The sequence below is a fragment of the Callithrix jacchus genome, chromosome 7, assembly GCF_049354715.1.
Source record: "Callithrix jacchus isolate 240 chromosome 7, calJac240_pri, whole genome shotgun sequence".
Lineage (NCBI taxonomy): Eukaryota > Metazoa > Chordata > Mammalia > Primates > Cebidae > Callithrix > Callithrix jacchus.
The window spans coordinates 83,954,652-83,971,136 of record NC_133508.1 but is presented as its reverse complement, the minus strand read 5'-3'; positions in this window follow the sequence as shown (position 1 = coordinate 83,971,136).

The following is a 16,485-nucleotide window of genomic DNA, read 5'->3' as shown; positions in this document are numbered from 1 at the left end:
GGCCAGAGTGACAACACTGTTCCATCCTCTCCTCGCTGAAGGGCCCTTGAGTTCCCCAAGGGATCCAGCACAACCTTTCTGACTTCCCAGCTCTGAGCCTTTGCCACACCTGAGCTCCCTTTCTGCACACTCCCACACCAGGCACATGTGATGTGCTCAACAAATATTGATTTTAAAAGTGAGCAGTTTTATAAAACAGGAGCAAAAGCAGGAGCAGTTTCTGTGTCAGACTCGATCTCAGGTGCTGCAACTGTGGCTTCCCTCCACCCTGGGAACTGGGCCCCTCCTACTTCTGAATGCACAGAGCCCCTGCTCACCATGGCCTGCATTTGAGTCCAGGCCTCATCGCCCTGTTTGTTCATGAGCTGCTCAGTGCTGGGGCCATGTGTCACTGGTCGCTAATGGTCCCACCCTGCCCAGTGTGTGTGGGGCCCACCCACAGGAGGTGCTTAGTGAGTATTTACCGAGTGATCTCATCAGACTCCAGAGTGGGTGAGCACAAATGAATCATTACCTTCATTGTCCCGATGGGGAGGGATGTGACTTGTACAGGGCCATGCAGGGTGGTGAGTGACTTGGCCCCCAGCGTCGGCTCCAGATCTCTTCTAGAGCAGGGCATCTCCAGGGTTAGTCCAGGGACACCCAGGAACTCCGAGGACAAAATTCAATGGGACATAAACCTGAATGGGAAAAATATTACGTCTTTATTTTCATTGCCTTGTGACTGAAACTTAGCTTTTCCTTCCATTGTTAATGAAGGCAGCAAATCACAGCACTAGCAAACAGTGTCTTCGACTTTCATTACCAACAGAAATTACATCCCAGGTGGTAGGTTACCTTGAAATACTGTTCCCAATAATTATCCTTTTGAAATTATGGTTGGGATTAGATCTGTTGCTAGATCTTTTCATTTAATTCATGAGGAGGGAGGCACACGTGATTACATCATAACAATTTAAAATACCTTAACAATTGTATTTCAGTGCCTTTGATTTTCATTATTCTATGTGTTTTATGTTATGTATTGAAGGCATTCCTTTTCAAGGAGATCATAGACTCCACCACACTGCCCGGGAGGTCCATGGTGCAGGAGGCCAAAGGCCCCGCACAAAGGAGTGCCCTCTCTGACCCTCCAGCCCAGAGCCTGCATCTTTCCGGGCTCTATCTCAAGTTGGGAAGGGTTTGCATCATGCACTTGCATCCTGATTTTGCAAGAAAGTTGGGGGAGAGGTAGGCACCTGCTTGTGTGGTTGAAGGGGGCTTGAGTGCTCCAGTGTAGCCCCCTGGGCTTGTCACTTTGAAAATCAATGTTTGTTAAGCACGTCACACCTGCCAGGCCCCGTTCTTAAAGCAATGAACAGAATAGAGCAATGAAAAATAAATGTTCTTTTCTTTTCTTTTTTCTGTTTTTTGAGACAGAGTCTCACTCTGTCACCTAGGTTGGAGTGCAGTGACACCATCTCAGCTCACTGCAAGCTCCGTCTCCCTGGTTCAAGCTATTTTTTTGTATTTTTTAGTAGAGATGGGGTTTCACTATATTGAACAGGCTGGTCTTGAACTCCTGACCTCATGATCCACCTGCCTTGGCCTCCCAAAGTGCTGGGATTACAGGTGTGAGTCACTGTGCCCAGCCAAAAGAAACATTTCTTCTGTGAGGCTTATATTCTGAGTGGAGAGACAGATGATAAATAAGAAAGGTAAGTTAAACAGATAGTGGATTAGATGGGGACAAATGCCAAGGAGAAGAATGAAACTGGAAAAGGGAATGGGGAGTGTGTGTGTGTGTGTGTGTGTTTTAGGGGGTTTTCAGTGAAGGGAGGGCCTTTTTTGGAAGTAAGCAGGAGGGTGTCACAGAAGAGGGGTCATTGGAGTCAAGACCTGAAGGAGATGAGGCAGTAAGCCATGTGGATGTTTGGGGAAAGAGTATACTGGAGGAGAACAGCTAGTGCAGGGCTGCAGTGTGCCTGGCACGGACTGATCCAGGGCAGCAAGGAGGCAGAATGGCTGGAATGAGGAGGAGAGGAGTGAGAGGTGGGTTAGAGAGGTACCACATGGAGCCTCTGGTCCACATAGGGACTTTGACCTTGGGTAGGATGCAATACCATTGGAGGATTTGTGTTTTAAAAATGTTTAATTTTATTTATATTTATTTATTTATTTTTGAGACGGTCTCTCTCTGTTGCTCAGGTTGGAGTACACTGACGCAATTATAGCTCACTGCAGCCTTGATCTCCCAGGCTCAAGCAATCTTCCTACCTCAGCCCACTGAGTAGCTGGGACCACAGGCAGGCGCCACCGTGCTTTTGGGTTTTAGTAGAGATGAGGTCTTGCTATGTTGCCCAGGCTGGTCTTGAACTCCAGAGCTCAAGCAGTCCTCCAGCGTCAGCCTCTTAGAGTGCTGGGATTACAGGTGTGAGCGACTGTGCTCAGCCCCATCTGAGGATACTAAATAGGCAAGGGACTAAATTTTCAAAAGAAGGTCTCTGGCTGTCATGGTGAGAACAGACAATGCAGCACTGCATAATTGGGGAGGTCAGTTAGGACACTACTGTGATAAGGCTAATGAGAGATAAGGGGCTTAGATGTTGTAGCAATGGAGGTGGTAAGAAGTGTTACTATAGAAATCTAGATATGTTTAGAAAGAGCCAAGAGGATCTACTGATGGATCTGGTGTGGAGAGCCTCAGAGAGGGAAGTCAAATCAACTATGAAATCTTCCTCTGAACTGCTGGGAGGCTGGAACACCACATACTAAGTGGGAAGGCTGTGGGAGGAGCTGGTTTTCAGTGGGGCGAGCTCAGGAGCTCATCTTAGGACTTGAGATGCCTGTCGGCAGAGTGGTCTGGGCTGGACCTGTAACTCTGGGAGACACCTGCATTTGGATGGTGTATGATGCAGTGAGACAGGGCTGGGTCACCAGCCGCCATTCAGTGAGCACTGTGCCAAGTGCTTTCTAGCACCTTCTCACTTCATTCTCCCAACAACCCAATAGGAGGGTGCTATTATCACCCCCATAATATAGGTGGATAAACTAAAATCCAACGGGGCAAGGGACTCACTAAAGTCACACTACCAGGAAAAAGCAGAACAAGCTTCCAACTTATATGTGTCCATTTCAGAACTCAGGCTCTTTAACCCATGCCTACTATTGTAATTTCTTCTTTTCTATTTTATTTTTATTGATACATAATATTTGTACATATTTATGGGGTACATGTGATTTTTGTTACATGCATAGGATGTATAGTGATCAAGGCAGGCTATTTAGGACATCCATCACCTTGAGTAGTTGCCATTTCTATGTGTTGGGAACATTTCAAATCCTCTTTTTTAGTTTTTTTTTTTGTTTTGTTTTGTTTTTGAGACGGAGTTTTGCTCTTGTCACCGAGGCTGGAGTACAATGGCACGATCTTGGCTCACTGCAACCTCCACCCCCTAGGTTCAAGCGATTCTTCTCCTCAGCCTCCCAAGTTGCTGGGATTACAGGCACCAGCCACCAAATCCGGCTAATTTTTGTATTTTTAGTAGGGACAGGGTTTCACCATGTTGGCCAGGTGGTTCTAGAACTCCTGACCTCAGGTGATCCACCTGCCTTGGCCTCCCAAAGTGCTAGGATTACCGTTGTGAGCCACCACACACGGCCGCTATTCTGAAATATGCAATACACTGTTGCAAGCTGTAGTCCTCCTATTCTGCTATTGAACGGTAGAACTTATTCCTTCTCTCTCACTGGATGTTTGTATTCATTAACAAACCTCTCTTCATCCCACACATCTTTCTCAGCCCCTGGTAACTATCATTCTGCTTTACCTCCATGAGGTCAATGTGTGTGTGTGTGTGTGTGTTTTAGTTTCCAAATATGAATAAGATAAATGTCTTCCTGTGTCTGGCTTGCTTTACTTAACATAATGACCTCCAGTTCCTGCAAATGACAGGGTTTTACCTCTTTTAATGGCTGAATAGCATTCCATTGTGTGTGTATCATATTTTCTTTATCCATTCTTTCATTGATGGACACTTGTTTCTATATCTTGGCTATCGTGAATAGTGCTGCAATAAACATGCGTGTATTCCTTTGATATACTGATTTTTTTCCACCTTTGGATAAACACCCAATAGTGGGCTTCCTGAATGATATGGTAGTTCTGATTTTTAGTTTTTTGAGAAATCTCCATACTGTTTTCCATAAACACTGTTCTAATTTACTTTCTCACCAATAGTGTGTAAGAGTTCTTTTTTCTCAGCTGGGCTCAGTGGCTCATGCCTGTAATACCAGCACTTGGGGAGGCTGAGGCGGGTGGATCACAAGGTCAACAGTTCGAGACCAGCTTGACCACCATGGCGGAACTGCATCTCTACTAAAAATACAAAAATTAGCTGGGCATGGTGGCACATGCCTGTAATCCCAGCTACTTGAGAGGCTGAGGCAGGAGAATCACTTGAACCCAGGAGGTGGAAGTTGCAGTGAGCCAAGATTGTTCCACTGTGCTCCAGCCTGGGTGACAAAGACTCTGTCTTAAAAAAAAGAAAGTTCTCTTTTCTTTGCATCCTTGCCAGCATCTGTTATTTTTCGTCTTTTTGATAATAGTCATTCTAACTGGGGCAAGATGATATCTTATTGTGGTTTTTGATTTGCATTTCCCTGGTGATTAGTGATGTTGAACATTTTTTCATATGCCTATTTGCCGTTAGTACATCTTCTTTTGAGAAATGTCTATTCAGATTCTTTGCCCACTTTTTAATGGGATTGTTTCTTGTTTTGCTCCTGAGTTTCTTGTATATTCTGGATATAGTTTCTTGTTAAATGAATAGTTTACAAATATTTTCTCCCATTCCGTAGGTTGTCTCTTCACTCTGTTTTTTTTTTTTTTCCTGTGCACAAAGCTTTCAAATTTCATATAATCCCATTTACCTATTTTTGTTTTAGTTGTCTATTCTTTTGGGGTCTTACCCATAGAGCCTTTGCCTAGACCAGGTATCCTAAAGTATTTCTTCTGTGTTTTCTTCCAGTAGTTTTGCAGTTCTAGGCCTTACATTTCAGTCTTTAATCCACCTTGAGTTGATTTTTGTATATGGTGAGAGATAGGGATACAATCTCATTCTTCTGAATATGGATGTTCAGTTTTCCCAGCACCATTTATTGAAGAGGTTCTCCTTTCTTCAGTGTAGGTTCCTGGCATCTTTATTGAAAAGCAGGTGAATATAAATATATGAATTTATTTCTGGGTTCTCTGTTCTGTTCCATTGGCCTATGTATGTATTTTTATAAAATACCATGATGTTTTGGTTGCTATAGCTTTGTAATATATATATATATATATATTTATTTATGAAAGAAAGAGAAAGAGAAAAGGGGGAGAGAGAACAGGAGTCTTGCTCTATTGCCCAGGCTGGAATGCAATCTAAAAGTAGGTATTAAAAACCTCTTTTATGCCGATAATTGTGCTTAACAGTGGAGACAGGAAGGAATAAAGAAAGAAAATAACCAACCAACCAATATTTCAATTAAGTCTGTGAAATGCTATGCAAATGCTGAAGAGTGATTTGCTTCCATTTATGTGGTCACTTTCAAAATAGGTGTAATGTGATACTAAAAAAAAGTATGTTCTGTGGACCTGGGGTGAAGAATTCTATAAATATTCACTGAGTTTACTTGTTCCAGGTCTGAGTTCAAATCATACATGTCCCTGTTAATTTTCTATCTCATTGATCCATCGAATATTAACAATGTGGTGTCAAAGTCTCCTGCTATTATTATGTGGTGGTGTAAGTCTCTTTATAAGTCATTGATAACCTGTCTTATATATCTGGGTGTTCCTATATTGGGTGCATATATATTTATGATTATTGACTCCTGCTGTTGCATTGATCCTTTTACCATTATGTAATGTCCTTCTTTATTTCTTTTAGTCTTTGTTACTATTAAAGTCTATTTTGTCAGAGATGAAAGTTACAACTCCTGTTTTTTTTCTCTCCATTTGATTGGTGAGTCTTCCTCCAGCCTTATGTTTTGAGTCTGTGTGTGTCCTTGCTTATGAGATGGATCTGGATACAGAGTGCCGATGTGTTTTGACTTTTTATTCAGTTTGCGTGTCTGTGTCTTTGATTGGGGAGTTTAATCCATTTAAATTTAGGATTAATATTGATATTTGTGAGTTTAATATTGTCATTTAATGCTAGCTGGCTATTTTGCCCATTAGTTGATATAGATTCTTCATTATGGAGATACTCTTTACCTTTTGGTAAGTTTTTGGGATGACTGATACTGGTTGTTCCTTTCTGTGTGTAATGCTTCTTTCAGAAGCTCTTGTAAAGCAGGCCTGGTGGTGATGAAATCTCTGAGTGCTTGCTTGTTTGTGAAAAATTTTACTTTTCCTTCATTGATAAAACTTAGTTTGGCTGGATATGAGATTCTGGGTTGAAAATTCTTTTCTTTGAGGATATTGAATATTGACCCCCACTCTCTTCTAGTTTGTAGGGTTTCTGCTGAGAGATCTGCTGTAAGTCTGATAGGCTTCCCTTTATGGGTAACCTGACCTTTCTTTCTAGCTGCCCTTAGAATTTTCTCCTTTATTTCAGCCCTGGTGAATCTAATAATTATGTGTCTGGGGTTGCTCTACTTAAGGAATATCTTTGTGGTGTTCTCTGTATTACCTGGAGTTGAGTATTGTCCTGCCTTACTAGGTTAGGAAAGTTTTCCTGAATAATATCCTGAAGAATATTTTCCAGCTTGGATTCATTCTCTTCATGATGTTCAGGTACACCTACCAAACGTAAATTAGGTCTTTTCACATAGTCCCATATTTCTTGGAGACTTTGCTCATTCCTTTTTACTTTTTCTTCTCTAATCTTGTCTTCTCGTTTCATTTCATTAAGTTGGTCTTCGACCTCTGATATCCTTTCTTCTGCTTGATCAATTCGAGTGTTAAAACCTGTGCATACTTCATGGAGTTCTCGTATTGTATTCTTCAGTTCCATTAATTCACTTATATTCCTCTCTAAATTGTCTATTCTCATTAGGATTTCGTCAAACCTTTTTTCAAGGTTCTTAGTTTCTTTACATTGGCCTAGCACATGTTTTTTTAACTCACAGAAGTTTCTTATTATCCACCTTCTGAAGTCTATTTCTGTCAATGGAATGCACTCGTTCTCCATCAGGCCTTGTTCCCTTGTTGATGAGGAACTGTGATCCCCTGTAGAGGGAGAGGCATTCTGATTGTGGGTATTCTCAGCCTTTTTAGGCTGGTTTCTTCCCGTCATTGTAAATTTATTCACCTGTCGTCTTTGTAATTACCGACTTTCAAATTAGGTCTCTGAGTGGACGTCTAACTTGTTAATTCCCAGCGACGAAATCTGAGCAACCCACTGCGTCTAGTAGAACAGCAGTGTCAAGATTCTTGGTGCTTTTCTGCCCGGGAGTCTTCAGTCTGGCTTCCCTCCTGAATCCCTTCTTCAATCAGCTGAATGGGTGCCTCTGCCTTCCCGGAGCTCCAAACGTTGACCAAAAGGGGACCCAGTCCTGTTTACTCTGCACTGACATCCGCGGTGCTGGGGTGCTGGCAAAACCGCTGCGCAGGCAACAAGAGTCGCACTGGCGACCCGTGGGGCTCCTCTGCTGGGAATCTCCTGGTCCGTGAGCAACAAAAATTCATCTGAAAGTGTGGCGTCCTCTCGTTCTCTGTGCTTTCACTGGGAGCTACAAGCCTGAGCTGCTAGTGATCGGCCATCTTGGATTTCTCTCTCCGCTTTGTGATGTATTTTAAAGCCAAGTAGTGTAATGCCTCCAACTTTGATTTTTTTGTTGTTGTTGTTGTTTTTTGCTTAGGATTGCTTTGGCTGTTTGGGCTCTCTTTTGGTTCCATATGAATTTTAGATTTTTTTTATTTCTGTGAAAAATAGCATTGGTATTTTGATAGGGATTGCCTTGAATGTATAAATTACTTTCAATTAGTATTGTGATCCTAGCAATATTAATTCTTTCAATTCATGAGCATAAGATGTCTTTCCATTTGTTTGTGTCCTATTTAATTTCTTTCATCCGTATTTTGTAGTTTTCCTTGTAGAGATCTTTTACTTCCTTGGTTAAATTTACTCCTAGCTATTTTATTTTAATTTTTATAGCTATTATAAATGAGATTGCCTTATTGATTCAATTTCTTCTTTTGTGCTCCTCCCTCCCACCTCCCTCTTTTCCTTCCTCTCTTCCTCCCTTTCTCCCTGCCTTCCTCTTTTTCTTTTCTTTTTTTTTTTTTGCAAGATAACTACCTTTAGCTTTCAAGTATTTTTGGAAGAGGTCAAAGTATAGTTAGAGTGAACACTCAGCATTTACAATTTTTAAATTTTTATTATTTATTTATTTTTTGAGACAGAGTCTCCCTCTGTTGCCTAGGCTTGAGTGCAGTGGTGTGATCTCGGCTCACTGCAAACTTTGCCTCCCAGGTTCAAGTCATTCTCCTGCCTCAGCCTCTGAGTAGCTGGGATTACAGATGTATGTCACCATGCCCAGTTAATTTTTGTATTTTTAGCAGAGACGAGGTTTCACTGTGTTGGCCAGGCTGGTCTAGAACTCCTGACCTCAGGTGATCCACCTGCCTCAGCTTTCCAGAGTGCTGGAATTATAGGTGTGAGCCACTGTGCCCAGCCAACACTCAGCACCTTTTAAAATTTTCTTAAATTTTTTATTATGGACATGTTCAAACATATATGAAAATAGAGAATAATAAATGGCATGAATCCAATTTCAGCAATTGTCAACATGTAAGTAATCTTGTTTCATCTATACTCCTATCTGTCCCCATGCTCCCTGTCCCTACAATGGTTTATTATGAAGCAAATCTCAAAATTCATGTAATTTCATCTGTAAACATTACTATCTTTATTAGTTGATTTAATTAAAAATTACTGAACATCTGCTCTCTCAGGTTATGTTCTATGCTCTGATAAATTTTTAATCATCTTTAAAATTTCAGTTCAAATGTCACCTCTTCCTGGAAGATTTCTCTGATTTTTCCCTTCTCCCAAAAGAACTCAATGACTCCTTCCCTGGCCTTCAGATTATATGCCTTCTTCACAGCACTCACTGTTTTATAGCAATTATTTTAAATGTGAGGAGATAGTATAATATAATGCTTAAGAGCTTCAGAAACAAATAGACTGTTTTTGATTTCTACTTTGGAATCAAATAGACTTGGTTTAAAATTCTGCTTTCTGAGTTTAATTCCTCTGAACCTCAGTGTTCTTATCAGTAAAATGGGGATATAGCACTCACCTTACATTGTGGGGAATAAATGGGTTATGAATCCAAAGTGCCTTGCACAGTGCCTGGCACACTGTGAGCATTCCTTCAGGAAGTGACGTGCTTCTCTCGCCACACTGCGCTGGAGGCAGGACCACGACTGTCTCGTGTGTGTGCTGGCACCTGGAAGCCTCTGTAGGAGAGTGTGGGAGGGGCAGCCTCCAGTTACAGAAAGCAGGCGACTGGGCCCTAGCAGCCCTGCTGGCCATGGACAGACTTTCTGGCAGAGAGGGCCTCTGGTTCAACTTGTGGGCTATTTAAGGGCATTAGTAAAAATCTGGCAAAATGACTTGATTTTGTCTTTTAATGCACACTTATTTTATTTACTTGGAAACCACAAATTTGTCCCTCCCCTCAACTAAATAGTCTTTATTATAGAAACTCTGGAAAGAATGGAAAGAAAAAAAAAAATCACAGACCCAGCCCAGATCACCAATTTATGTATTCTGATTTCCTTCTTCTTTTTAAAACATGTGTTTTATTTTTCTCTATGAAATTATAATTATGTTTTGTTTAATTTTTGGTCCAGCTCCAGCTTTTAAAAGTCATCTTCATTTTGAAGATTGAAGTCTGACCTTTCAGACAAAAGCTCCAAGTGTGAAAGGGTCAGGGGGTTTGGATGTGGCTTCTAGACTGAGCAAGATGTCTAATGTGTGGCTGGCAAAACATGCCTGGATCACCTCTCACTGCCCTGCTGGGGCTTCTGTTCTGAAAAAGAGATTGGTTTGGGACAGGGAAGTATGGCCTAAACGCTTGACACCCTGTTTAGACCAGGGTGCTTCCAACAGTTTGTGACTAACTATCCATTGCTGTAAGGCATTTAGATGCATTATCCTCTGACCAATTCAGTGGAGTATTACTGGGACACAGAGGCTCAGAGAAGGAAAGAGACTTGCTCAGGTCTCTGGACAGCTAAAGGTAGGTGAGGATCTCAATCCTCAGCTCACCTTCCTGGGCCTCAGAGACTCCAGCACTGAGTCCATTCACCCCCTTTCTGCCTTTTGCTGTGCTCTGCCTCTTTCTGCAAGCTCAGGGTTTTTGCTCGCATACCTCTGGGGATGGGGAGCTCACCAGCTTTCAGAGTCATCTCTGTCTTCACTAGACAGCCTTCTCTCACTGAACCAAATCCAGCCTCTGAATGACTCTTCTCATCATCCTCAGCTCCATGCTCAGAGGGCACAGAGCATGTTTGCTCTCTCTGATCCGGTGCAGCCCTGCAGGTATCTGGAGACAGAGGCTTCTGGGGCTGTTATTCTTCAGGCTGAAATTTCTGCTCCTCCAAGTATTTAACAGACTAAAGGCAAAATTAGTAACAAGGGAAGAAAAAAGGCCAGGCGTGTCCACTGCTTGTAGTCTTATTCTAAGTGGTCTAGAAGACAATGTGTATTGCTTCTTGATTTTCTCCTCAGTTCAGGTGGATACCCCCTCCCCATCTGTTGAAGCAGGTGTTGCTTAGGGTGGGTGCTAGCCCAGCTTCTCATCCCTCTATCCTGGACTGTGTCATCCCTGCCGGAGGCCTTAGTCACCATCCATAAGCAGTTGAATTGCAAGCCTCTATTTCCAGCACAGATCCCTCCCTGGAATGCCAGACCAAAACATGAAGCTGCGTCCTGACATGTCCTCTGGGTGCTGCAAACAGCCTGTCCGCACTGCGACTCATCTTCATTGGCGCATTGCTCTTTGCTCACTGTACTCACTAACCCGTGAGCTCCCTTTGGCAGGGCTGGAGAGCTATGGTGCTTAGATGGTGCTTAGAGCAGTGCTTGGCACAAGAAGACACGAAAGGTTGTTAAATGAATAAATACATGCTCTCTCCTCACTCCCAGCTTGCTGCTCTTCTAGTTTCCTCTAGTTTAAAAAATAGCACCAAGCACTGTCTGAGTCAGAGGACGAGGTGCTCCCTTGATTCTGCACTTCTGAATATGTCACTCCTGTGTCCACGCAGCTAGTTTATCCTGCCACGTGTACCCCTTAAATTGCTCTTCCATCCTCCAGTTCTCTCCATGCACTGTTTTAACCCCAGGCATCACCATCCTTCTCCTGGATCCCTTCCACAGCCTGCTCACTGCCCACTGCCCTGTTCGCCCAGTCTTCCAGCTGCAGTTGGAGGCAGCTTGCCGAAATGCAAGACTGCCCATGTCGCATCTTTTTGCCTAAAACCCTATGTTGGTGAAGACCACACCTCTTGGATCCTGCCAGGCTCTTTCCTGGCCACCGTTTGCTCTGCAGCCAGGCCCATCTCCCATCAGCTACCGTGCGGCCTGACTTTCCCTCCATGCTCCTCCCAACCTGGAGGTACTCTCTTCCCCACCACTCCAAAACCCCAGTTGTTGGAGATCTTGTCTCTCTGGGTTCCACAGGAGTGCCTCCACGGCTGCACCCACATGTCCCAAATGTACGTCTCCAGCCCGAATCTTGGCTCTGACCTCCAGAACACATTCCTGACTCCAAACCACACTCATGAATCCTGCCCCTCCTTCAGAGAAAAAGCCTCCTCCTCCTGCAGTCTTCCCTAGCTCAGTCTGCTCTAGCTGAGGAGACTAAAAACCTCAGAACTATTCTTGGCTTCTTTCTTCCTCTCACATCCCAGATCAGGTTGGCTTCGCCCCCAAAATACACCTAGACTCAGGGCCTGGGTCCTCAGCTCCGCGGCTGCTCCGGATCCCAGCTGCCCTGAGTTGCCCTGGCCTCTCACCCGGAGCACTGCGGAAGCCTCCTCAGTAGCCTCCCTGTTCTGTCTTCTCGCTCCCACGGTCTCCTCTCCGCATGGCTGTCAATCATGCCTCTTGTGCACAGATCCCTCCAGTAGTTCCCTGATCCCACTGGAGTAAAAGCCAAAGTCCTTACGACCCCTTGCAACACCCCAGATGGGCCCCCCTCTCCCCCCGCCACTTTCCAACCTCCTCTCCTCCCCTCTCCCTCCGCTCACTTCCCTCAGCCACACTGACTCCCTCCAGGCTCCTTCCTCAGGGCTTTGCACTTGCCTGTTACTTGCTTGGGATTCTCTCCCATCCAAGGCTGAACATCATTCTCATTTTCAACCCTCGGTTCAAATGTCACTTCTTAGAGGCACCTTCCCTGAGAATCTGTATGAAATAGCACACCATCTTCTCGTGGCTCCCCACCATTCTCCCGACCCTGGGCTTTTCCATATTGCCGTCGGACCTGTTTTATCTGCCTGTCTCCTGGCTGACCCCTCTAGAATGTCATCTCCATAGGGCAGGGGCTTTGTCTGCTCAGTCCTGGATCCTAGCGTCTTGAACATGCCTGTTCCACAGGAGGCTTTCTGTAATTATTTGTTCAGTGAATGAATCTTAGACTTCATACTACACTTTCCTGATTCCTAGACTAGACGGCAAATTCATTTATGTACTTTTAGCACCTGCACTTTCCCTTTGAAACATGTACTGCAACTGTAATGACAGAACTGTACGATGTCATCTCTATCTTGTTCTCTACAAATTGGGCATCCCCCGTCAAAAAATCTGAAATCTGAAATGCTTCTCAGTCTGAAATTTTTTGAGCGCCAGCATGATGCCACCAGTGGAAAATTTCACATCTGATCTCATGTGAAGGGTCATAGTCAAAACACAGAACTTTGTTTCATACACAAAATTATTTAAAATATCCTAAAAATTGCCTTCAGGCTACGTGTGTAAGGTGCATAGGAAACAAATGAATGTCATGCTCAGACTTGGGTCTCACCACCAAAATATTCCACTTTGTATATATAAATATTCCAAAATCAGAACAGAACCCAAATCTGAAACACTTCTGGTCTCAAGCATTTCAGTTAAGGGCTACTGTATTTCCAGTCCCATAGTAGGCGCCAAACATCTGTTGAGTGAATGAACGAAAGCAAACTAGGATGTTATTTGAAAAACTGAGCAATAGCAGGTGCTTGACAGAGGGACTGAGCCCTGGGCTGGACATAGAGACCCCTTGGGTTTAGCCCCATCTCTCCCATTGACTTGCTCTGTGACTTTCAGTTGGTGACTGTCCATTTCTGGGTTACAAATTCCCCAGTTGAAAAATAAGGAGCAAGATTACATCATGTAGGATGAGCTTTCAGGCTTGAAGAGACTGTGATTCTAGAACACAGTACTCCCGGCTTGCTTCCACTGCTGGCCTGGAGCCCTGGGTAAGGAAAGGCTGTGCTTGGAACCAGTAGGCTAAGATTTGGCTTTGGGACCTCTGCTGGCAGGCTGGGCTTCTGGCAGGGGGCCAGCCCTTGAATTTCTTGGCTGGATGAGTGGGCAGCAGGAGGGGTTGATAGATCTTCCCCCACTGTGGGGTCCTGGCCATAAATCTCCCTAGCCCAGTGGGGTCGCCTAGGACCCAGGAGTCACAGCCAGTACATTCCTTGGCTCGGCTGGCTCTGGGCTGGTGCTTTCTGCCCCTTCCAGCACCCAGACACTGGAGCACCTGTGGGAGTGAGCACTCATTCAGTCTGGTCATAGCGCCTAGCTCTGTGCTCCGAAAAGCCTCTGTCCAGAAAGCTGCCAATCTTTCTCCAGGTCGGACCTTAAGATCACATGGCATTGTTTCGAGCAGATATGGACTTGACCCTCTTTGTGCCATGGAACCCTTGGGCAGTCTGATGAAGCCCACGGACCCCTTCTCACAGTAATGTTTTATTTATTTAAATTGATTAATTTATTTTTGAGACTGAGTCTCACTCTGTCTCCCAGGCCAGAGTGCAATGGCATGATCTTGGCTCACTGCAACCTCCGCTTCCTGGGTTCAAGCAATTCTCCTGCCTGGGCCTCCTGAGTAGCTGAGACTATAGGCATGTGCCATCACTCCTGGCTAATTTTTGTTATTTTTAATACAGATGGGGTTTCACCATATTGCCCAGGCTCGTCTCAAATTCCTGACCTCAGATGATCCACCCACCTCAGCCTTCCAAAGTGCTGTGATTACAGGTGTGAGCCACTGTGCCTGGCCGCTCACAATAATGTTTTTAAGTGCATAAAATAAAATACATAGCATTGCAAAGGAAATCAGTTATATTAAAATGTAGTTATCAAAATATTAAATATATATTTGTAATATAGTAATTTATGTATCTGTTTATAATGTATTCAACAACAAGATCTTTGAAAGGTCCAATGACTATTGTACTCTTATAGTGCTGAGCATAAGACATACCCAGATATCTTCAATAATTGTATGGTGATATGAAAATATCATAAACAGTCTGTGGTTTGTTGCCTTCATCCCATGGAAGAAAAAGATACATTTTATTTATTTTTCTTTTTCTTTTGAGATGGAGTTTTGCTCTTGGCGCCCAGGCTGGGGTGCAATAGTGCAATCTCAGCTCACCGCAACCTCTGCCTCCTGGGTTCAGGCGATTCTCCTGTCTCAGCCTCCCAAGTAGCTGGGACTACAAGCTACTCAGGAGGCTGAGACAGGAGAACATAGTGCCCACCACCATGCCCGGCTAATTTTTGTATTTTTAGTAGAGACAGGGTTTCATTGTGTTGGTCAGGCTGGTCTCGAACTCCTGACCTCAGGTCATCTGCCCAAGTCATCCTTCCAAAGTGCTGAGATTACAAGCGGGAGCCACTGCGCCTGGCCAAAAATGGTAAATTTAAGTTAGAAGTTAGTAAAATACAGATGTGATGTTTTCCCTATGTTCATGAATTAGAGTTCTGTCCATGGCGCTTTGGGGAGGGAGTGCTACATGAAGGGGAGCTAGGGGAATGAGAGAGGAGGGGCTCACCACAGTCCTAACCAGCCTGCTTCCTTGGGACCTTATTAAAATATGAAAACTTATCATAGCCTGTTAATGGAATCACAGGATCACAGGCTCCAGAAATGGAAGGGCTGGAACCCTGCTATAGTTTCAATGTATGTCCCTCTAAAATTCATCTGTTAAAACTTATACCCCAAGGTATATTGAGAGCTGGGACCTCTTGGAAAGGGATTAGGTCAGGAGGGCTTCACCCCTATGAATGGGTTAGTGTTCTCAAAAACGGGGTTGAAGGGAGCATCCTTGTCCCTTAACCCTTCCATCCCTCTCACCACATGAAGGCACAGCAAGATGTGTCATCTTGGAAGCAGAGGGCAGCTCTCACCAGATGCCAAGTCTGCTGGTGCCTTGATCTGGGACTTCGCTGCCTCCAGAACTGTCAGAAAGTAAATTTCTGTTCTTTGTAAATTACCCAGTCCAAGGTATTTTATTACAGTGGTACAAATAGACGAAGACAAACCCCTTTTGCAGACACCTCATTGGGTGACCTGGTCCATGGCCTCTGCTCTTACATCTCTAGGGATGGAGAGCTCACCTTCCGGGTCACCCTCATTTCAGGAAGAACAGTTCTGACTATCAGAGGAATGGTGACCATGTCTTCTCCTTCACATACAGAGATGAATCAAGCACAGTCCTTGCACACAGAGAGACAATGGAGAGAGACAAGGACTCAATTACAGCTAAAATGTTTTATTCATTGAACAATCCTTCTCTGAGCTTCTGCTCTTTGTCAGGCCAGTGGCAGGCACTGCATATACTGAGATTTAACTTCATAAAATGTGTCAAGTGTGTACTCAGGGACTGTGCTCAGTGCTGGATGGTGGGGCAGAGATAGACGTGATACCTTCCCTCCATATTAAATATTAATTTAATATTAAATGAGACAGATATTAAATGAATAAACATACAAATCCGTACGTAATTGCAACTTGTGATTATGGCTGTGAGGAGATGAGCAAAGGGGACTCGTAGAAGGGATTGACTTCAGATGGGAGAGAAGGGAAGTAAAGAAGTCTTCTTGGAGAAAGGGATGTAAAGGAAGATCAGTTTGCTGGGCAAATTTGAGTGGACGAGTGTTCCAGGCAGAAAAAAGAGCAAGTGGAGAGGAGGCTCTGATGTGGGAAAGAGCTTGGCTTTCGTTAGGAAGTAACAGGGGGCTCTGGGGCCAGACCAGGCTGGAGAGGTGGGTAAGGGAAGATTGTCTGGGCCCTCAAACCCATGCAAAGGAATTTGCATATTATTTTAAGGGCAGATGAATGTCATAGAAGGGGTTAAGCAAGGTATGTTTGAAAGAATAAAACAGGTCTCCAGGAGCTCTCTGGCTTACAGCAAGGATATTAACAAAATGAAGTATTATAAGAATGAGTAAAGAGCTGCATGCAGTAGCTCATGCCTGTAATCCCAGCACTTTGGGAGGCCGAGGCAGGAGGATCACA